General features: G+C 35.3%; 1 long non-coding RNA gene across 1 annotated transcript; it reads left to right on the top strand.

Moving 5' to 3' along the window:
• Positions 1-861: 861 nt before the first annotated feature.
• On the top strand, positions 862-3,037 carry LOC132041685 (uncharacterized). Its single transcript, XR_009411188.1, has 3 exons — positions 862-1,076; positions 2,231-2,339; positions 2,435-3,037. It is a non-coding gene; the product is annotated as an uncharacterized LOC132041685 (long non-coding RNA).
• The last annotated feature ends 4,729 nt before the right edge of the window (positions 3,038-7,766 follow it).

Raw genomic sequence — 7,766 nt, 5'->3', positions numbered from 1 at the left:
ATATTAAGTACTCGCAGCGTAATAAAATAATAATAATAATAACAATAATAAATATAATATTAATAATAATGATAAAGACAATAATAAACAATAATGATAATGATAATAATAATAATAATAATAATAATAATAATAATAAATATCAGTATTAATAATAATAGTAACGATAATCGGTGATGACTATAGTTGGACAGTGGAAAACGACCAAACTAATAGAAAGCAAGTAATTGTGGTAGAATATACATAATTATTCGCAAATAAATATTTTAGAAAAAGGTGGGACAAAATCGGGTGTCAACAACGGTCACTTGGGACAACAGCTATCCGGATCGACGGCCACGGACTCTCCGAGAAGCGGTCTTGGCCATTTCAATAACGAAGAAGAGAGGCTCGTTTCACAGACCCTTCCCCGGAAAGGATCGGGTAGCATCCGGTATGTCCCTACTTCTTCTCTATCCCCGGTTTGGGCCATATCCGGTTTTCACCGTATACAACGTGTACTACTAGAAAACAGGCCTATAGCAACAGTTTTTTGGCAACGGTTATTCAACCGTTGCAATAGAGTATATGTTGCATCGGTTCTAACCGTTGCAATAGACACTTTGACCTAACATCACACTTCTAAAATTAAACCGTTGCATTAGTCTGAAAACTATTGCGATGGATGTACAAGTGGTAACGGTTATTAGAACCGCTCCGATAGACGACTCTATGACAACGGTCATATGAGAAAATTTAGCTATTGCGATGGTTTCATTTCCCCCAATATTTCTCTCCACTTATTTTACTGGACCCGCCAAACCCCCCCCATTCTTTAATAAAAAATAATCTCAAAAAATTAAAAGTACCTGAGTGTATGTGTAAAACTTGGAACATATTGAAATATAATCTTCTCTACCAAGGGTTTTCTTTGGCAAAGCACTAGTTTCTTCCCAGTCGAAGCTTCTCTGGTGAAGATTCTTCTCCGGCGAAGGCGACTCCTCCAGCAAAGGCTTCTCATCTGGCAATATCTTCTGCTCCGGCGAAATCGATCTTTTTCTCCAGCAAATTAGTCTTCTTGCTCTTTGCATCTACAGGTTTGCTCCATGAAATATAAGTTCCCCTCTCTCTGCAAGTATTATTGTTGTAGTATTTTTATAAATCAGAAATTCCATTGAGGGTTTCGGAAAAGCTTAAAAAAATATCCAAATGGGTTTCTATGAAATTGATACTATTTTTTCTAATTTATGTTTGTAACTTAATTTTATTGTGGTTTAGAATTTGTATATCAATTTGGTGAAGATTTGTGGTTTTCCTTAGTTGGATCTGTAATGTGTTATTGAATTTGTTTATGCAAATTAGTTTGATTTCAAAATGTTTTATTGTATCGATACACCTACATATTTTCTGAAAATGTTAACTGATAATTTTGAATCTTTTTTGCTTTTACTTATATGTGGTTTGCATATGTATGTTGTTCAATTTTTAGGAGGAAATTCGAGGTGGATTTGCGTATATCTAGTTTTAAGAAAACCTAGTTAAGTCTTTCATGTGACCTGAAGTTGGGATAAATTTGACCTTTACTTTTTTCGTAATCTAACAATATGGTTTTTCGTTTGGTTGGTTTGGGGTGGTTTATTTCCTTGTTGCTGGCTAGTTTTTGTGGAAACAAAGGTTCTTCTGCATTATTTATTTTCTTAAACTCCATCCGAGTCAAACTAGGACAAGCAAATTGAAATGGAGGGAGTAATTTTTTTTTGTCTTCATTGTTAATTTTCTGAGTCATGAAAATGAGTATATGTTTGCTAGGAATCTGCCAGAAGTGTTGTTGAAATAGCGCAAAAGCATTTCGCAAATGTGGAATGTAAGTGGGGGTAGTTTGATTGTTAATTTTAAAAATTTAGAATGAATCTTTAATGAGTTTTTGTTGAGAAAGTTGTAAAGTTTCTATCTTACTTCATTGTGTCACAATGTTATTGAGTTTTGGTTGAGAGACTGTAAAATTTCTACTTTGATACATTGTAACAAATTGAAAGTGAGCTTTGGTCCAGAAACTGTAAAGCTTGTGTGTTGATTCAATGTAAAAGTGATTAACAAATACTGAGAATTGGAAGAAGTTGATGAATCCGCACATAGCAGGCCAAAAAAGTTTTGCTTTAGTCCGCAATAAATTGGCGTGTTCTCTTATTTTTTATTAAGTCTTAACCTGTCATTCTAAGAGATTTTTTTATATCCATTTTCATGTGACTAGGAAAAAAACCAAGGGAAATGTATCACTTAAGGAGCTCTTTGTGGAAACAAGAGCAAGGAAACCCGGCCGCTCATACAAGGAGTCAAATGAAAACACAACTAGTAAAATTGTACGTATATTATCTATTGCAAGTTTTTATTGAGATCAATTATTTATTCTTAGTTTTTGTTTACTTGAATGCGCTTGTTGGATTTTCTTTGTTAGGTTGAAATGGAGGAAATTGAAACACAAATCCGCGCGGATGATAGTCAGCCCGTTGATGTATATTCAGCCGTTATGGATCCAGAACATCCGAGACGTCTAAGACTATATGGACGGGGGGTTACAAAGACTTCTTTGAAAGGAAAAGATGAAAATTTTGAACCAACTTCAAATGCCACGAATGATGTAGTGCAACAAATGCAAGAAAAGATCCAAAAATGGAGAAACAAAAGAGAACTATGCGAGCAGAAGTTACTGCCGAAGTTACTGCAGAAGTTACTGCACACGTAATTGCACAACTCTAACATGCAAGATTAATTAGTCCAGAAATGCTAGCAGCATTGTGTGTTCCTTCACCGGGAGAAGTTACGTCTGCACCACAAGCAACTTATCAGATTACCCGTCGGCTATCTACAGATAACAACAATTAGTGTCACTTCTTCTCTGTTGCGACCCTTTTTTCTTTCTCTTCTTAGTTCCTCTGTTGCCTCTTTTCTGTTGCTCTTTTTTTCTGATTCTTTTTCTACTTTGGACCATGGTTTTAGATAGTGCACTGTTAATACCCGAGTTTGCTCTTCAGTTATGACCAACTTACTAGCTTTTGTATCTTTTGAAATTATTGAAGTTCTTTTCTCAAGCTTTCACAAATAAAAAAAACTATGAAGTTCTGTAACCAAATACTCGGTTGATGATTCAAAAGTCCAAAGAGTTTAGTTTTTAAACCAACCACAATTTTTCACCAAAAAAATTCAAAAGTTCTGTAAACGCACTAATAGGAGTAGATCCTCTACTTTTATATCCCTTTACTAGAGAGGACAAGTGACAGTTGCCTTTTGCAAAATGTTGGTGTTTGAACCTCAGAGGATTTTTGATCCACTATAAGAGTATAACTAAACAAACGTAGCTTTGTGCGTGAGAAAACCACTTGAAAGACTAGGTTTTTGGTGGAGGAATGGTGTTATTTTTGTGTGTACTCTTGTTATGTGGTATCCAATTCATTTATACTACTTATCCGAGATAGAACTTACTTGGAGTAACATGTATAGTAACGATTCATATAATTTCATTTCAACTTGATTGGATTGACGTGTAATTGTTGTTTTTGTTGTATTCCTGGTTAAGATTTATAGCAACAGTATCTCAAGAATGCTCCTTTAGCTAAATAAACCTTGGTTTAAAAGAAAAAGTTTAGACAATTTATTTCTTGTTTAATAAAATTTCACAACAGTACTGATATAGACATTAGAAAATTAACTAGAATTAAAATTCTTGGCCTTTTTTTTTTTTTTTTTTAATCGTAACTAACCATTTCCATAAATTACTAGTATAAACATTACAAAAATTGAGCATAGCTATCACAGCTTGTTCTTGTCCTTACTGTTGACACCTAATTTTTGACCTCCCGTAATTTATTTTAATTATTCAGAGTCATTGGATAACAAATAAAATGAGCTGGGCATCTTAAAGGAGTCTAAATATTTTTTATAAAATTATTCAGGACAATATTTTACCTTTTTAAATTGATAAAGAGATTTTCAGGGCATTATAAATTATGTAAAAATTAATTGATATTTTATGACATTTAGGGAATATTTTATTGGAATTAATCAAAAGCAATTTTTTTTTTTGAATAACTATTTACTTAATTATTGAATCAAGGAAAAAATAGATTAATAAATAATTTATTCTATCCAAGGTAATTTAAGTTATTAAAGCACCCCTCAACCTTTGATTATGTGTGTTTTCATAGTTGTTTAATTAATAAATTATTTTGGTAATTAATTTGGTTAATTAGAGGGGTCATTTTGCAAGTTGGTTTTGATTATTTAAATATTTTTACATAAATGACCACATTTGAATTAACCAATTCATGGTTTAAAGTGATTGGGGTCATTTTTGCAAATTTAGCCTTCTAATGGTTTTGACTGAGATGACCAAATTCATGGGCAAATCAATTGAGGTCATTAGCGCAAATTAGCTTTAATTGGTTAATTAGTACCAAAATAACGCTATATTTGAAATAATTAATCAGATTAAGATTAGTCAAGGATGTTTTTGCAATTAGCTAGCTAAAAGGTTATAATTGCAAAAAATCATTTAGTTTTAAAGCCAATTGAGGCCATATCTGCAAAAATGGTTTTAATAAGTCGTGTTTTAAATTAATTGCGTCCTAATTTGATCATGCTTAAAATTTCATGGTTAATAATTGATATTTTAGCTTGGGCCATTTATTGGACTGCACCTTTGGTCCTTCATACCTATATATACACTATGTGTAGGCCCCTTTCATTTTTTTTTTAAATAGGATCGAGCCCAGTCCATAATGGACTAGACCCGGCCCACATAGCATTTAAATGGGGGGATAAACGTATACCCTCCCCTCATTTCCCACTCCACAGACCCTAGGGGTCTCTGTGCAAAGAAAAAAGAGGAGAGGCGGCTAGGGCAAAACCCTAGCGCCGCCTGCACCGCTGCCCCATCCCCCTTTTCCTCGTCGTGTCCCATCGTGGGATGGAGTGTAGAACATGGAAAATCAGAGGAGAGGACGAAGCATTAATGGCTTCGTCCTTTTCCATACGTTATCTCCACAAAATCCGCACAAGCGCTTCCTTAAGGTACAATCCTTGCAATTTCTTTTATTTATCGTCGATTTACAGTGGTTTAAGGTGAAAATGAGCCATTGATTGTAGTTTCCTTTCGATCTAGACCGTATACGGTTGAATGCAAGTGAAGCCTTATAGAAAACCCACAAGTCCCACATCGGTATTGTAGGATTTGAGACAAGTTTTGGGGTTCAATAAATAGAACCCCATCCCTCACCATTAAAACAAGTTTGGACGACCTTGAGAGGCTTGGACTTTGAGTTTTGCTCGAAATTTAGGCTTCATTAGTGTTATTTAGACTTTAACTAAAAGAGTTTGAGCCTTTTCTAGTTCTAAAATTTTATTTCTTTTCCATGTCCTGTATTTGGTGTGGCTCAGCTTGATTTTGGAAGCACAAAGGAGGCTCCAATTCCATTCTTGCTCCGGATGCACTCAAAAAAGGTAATAATTTACTATTTTATTGCTTTTTTTAGGTTCCTGCCTATGTTAATGATAGTTTGGTGTGGTTGAGTGTTATATGTCGTTAAATATAGTTTAGTATTAGTAGTCTGCTTAGTTTGATGTTTATTGCTTAAACAATGATTTTTGGCTTGAATTATGTTAAAGGTTGATCAATCCCATACTTGTTTGATTGCAAGAATTTGGCTTAGATAGTGACTGTTATGACCTATTTCAATTGGTCTCTGAGTGGTATTGTTTGAATGCGAGTGCATTTGGGTAGTTTGAAGGGTCTTTGACACTATTAATGAAAGGTGGATCTAGGACAGCCTTAAGGTGATCTTTATTTTTGTCTAAAATGGTCAACCAACTAGTAGAACATGTTTGTTAAGTGGTGACAATAGTTATACTTGGTTTAACTCAATGAGCTCAATGATAAAGTGCCAGATTATCAAAATGACTTTAAGAAAGAATTTCAAAGGTTGGAAGGTTAACATAAAATAGGTATGTGCTATATGTAGAGATGCTATCTCTCCCAAGATTGATCACTTAAGACTTGAGAATTAAAAAGATAAAAGAAAACGCGAATAATGGGAAAGTTTTTGGTGCAAGCCTGCACAGGTCTCTTTGTGAAATTGTTTGTACCATTTTGGATGTTGTGGTCTAAATGTTAAAATGAATAAGTAGTCATGGACAAGAGGGAGACTGGTGGTGATGTTTAAGATTTTTGTAAAGCTAAATTGCGTTGTATTTGATTCTGTCTTGCTTTATCATGTGTGAATTAGTCCTGAAGGAGAACCTATATGCTTTGAGATGCTGTGTGATGCAAAAAGAACAAAATCATTTCATGATGAGAGCTTTGGATTGAGTTTGCCTTGAACATTAATCTGTGTCATTGTCCTCTAAGTGCTTATGTTGGGATTGTCTTAGTGATCAGTCTTGTAGCTTATCCATAAGACCTTAAAGGGATAACCAGGCCTTAATGAGTTAATTGTGGTAGACTTGTGATTGTGATAAGCTGTCTAAACCATCCCAAGGCTTTTGGTAGTTGTCACTGGAGTATGGGGATGAGGTCAGAAGGGAGTAAGGTCTTGGGAGAGTAAAAGGTGATCCTGGGCATGAACTGGTGGTAGTGACCAGTGGAACCCAGGATCCTTTTTTACTGAAAGGAGATTCAGGAAAAGGAAATGGGGAGGTGATGACCCCACCCTGTCCGACTTCCCTTTCAGGACCCTGAGGCTTTTTTCTTATTCTTTGAACCTTCTTCACATGGTTCTGGGATACACAAGGACCTCAGGTGGACTTGGAAAACTTATTTATATATGGGAAAAAAGGGCACCTGGAACTAAAGAATGTCCTGCCAGTACTTGCAAAGCTTAAGTTATGTGTTTCACTATGTCTTCTAAAAAGATTTTTTTTTAATCTGGGATGATTGGTTGTCTGTGCTGTTGTTGTTTGAGTTAGGTGTTTGGTAAGGAATTAGGATTAGGGAATACACTAGTGGTGATCCAAGCTAATATCATAGAGGGACTGAGTAATAACCTTGTTGCTTGCCACTTGCTTCTGTTTATGATCATGTGCATTCTAATTCTCCTTAACTTGTGCATCTGTACTTTGCACTTGGGAACTTGCTTCCTTGTGATGATGATTGAGTCTTTGATTGTGAGAACCTAACAATGCTATAAACGTTTTCTTAAAATATTTGCTTAGATTAAATAGTTGAGGAGCCATTACTAGGAACTGAGGTTCATCCAAGATTTCCTGACTGATTGCTTGCCTAGTATGCTTCTGTAATCCATCTTATTGAAGATCTTAAGTGTACATATATGTGTGGATTGATATTGGTTCTAAAGGTATGCCTTAAGGCAGAAACTCCTCCAAGGCTCTCTTTCTGAAATGAATTAGTATAAAGCCCAAGGTGGAGCCCTGCCTGCAGTGTCCTTTCTTAACCTATTTTTCACCTCTGATTTGAAATTTTGATGACTTGCTTGTATGGTTAGTATCATTTTTTGACTGTTTGACTTATTGCATTTTCTAGAAATACTCTGCCTATGTGTTGAACTACCATTGCTTGCGATCTGGTTGTACACATCCCTAGGAGTTGGTTTGAATGGGGCTTATGACATGGCATTGCCTATAGGGAGTGTAGACCTATTTATGGTGAGTCTGTGAAGTCAAAGGGCCTGAGCAACCTGTCAATGGTGAGCTGACTCATGCTATGACTCTGAACTAGCTTAGTGATGCCTTGAGGAGTTTGAGAAATGGCCAGGACCTTAGTTTAACTGATTATGTCT

The sequence above is a fragment of the Lycium ferocissimum genome, unplaced genomic scaffold (genome assembly GCF_029784015.1).
Source record: "Lycium ferocissimum isolate CSIRO_LF1 unplaced genomic scaffold, AGI_CSIRO_Lferr_CH_V1 ctg11045, whole genome shotgun sequence".
In the NCBI taxonomy this organism is placed as follows: domain Eukaryota; kingdom Viridiplantae; phylum Streptophyta; class Magnoliopsida; order Solanales; family Solanaceae; genus Lycium; species Lycium ferocissimum.
The sequence above is the reverse complement of the archived record's forward strand: the minus strand, read 5'-3'. Positions and strand labels throughout refer to the sequence as shown.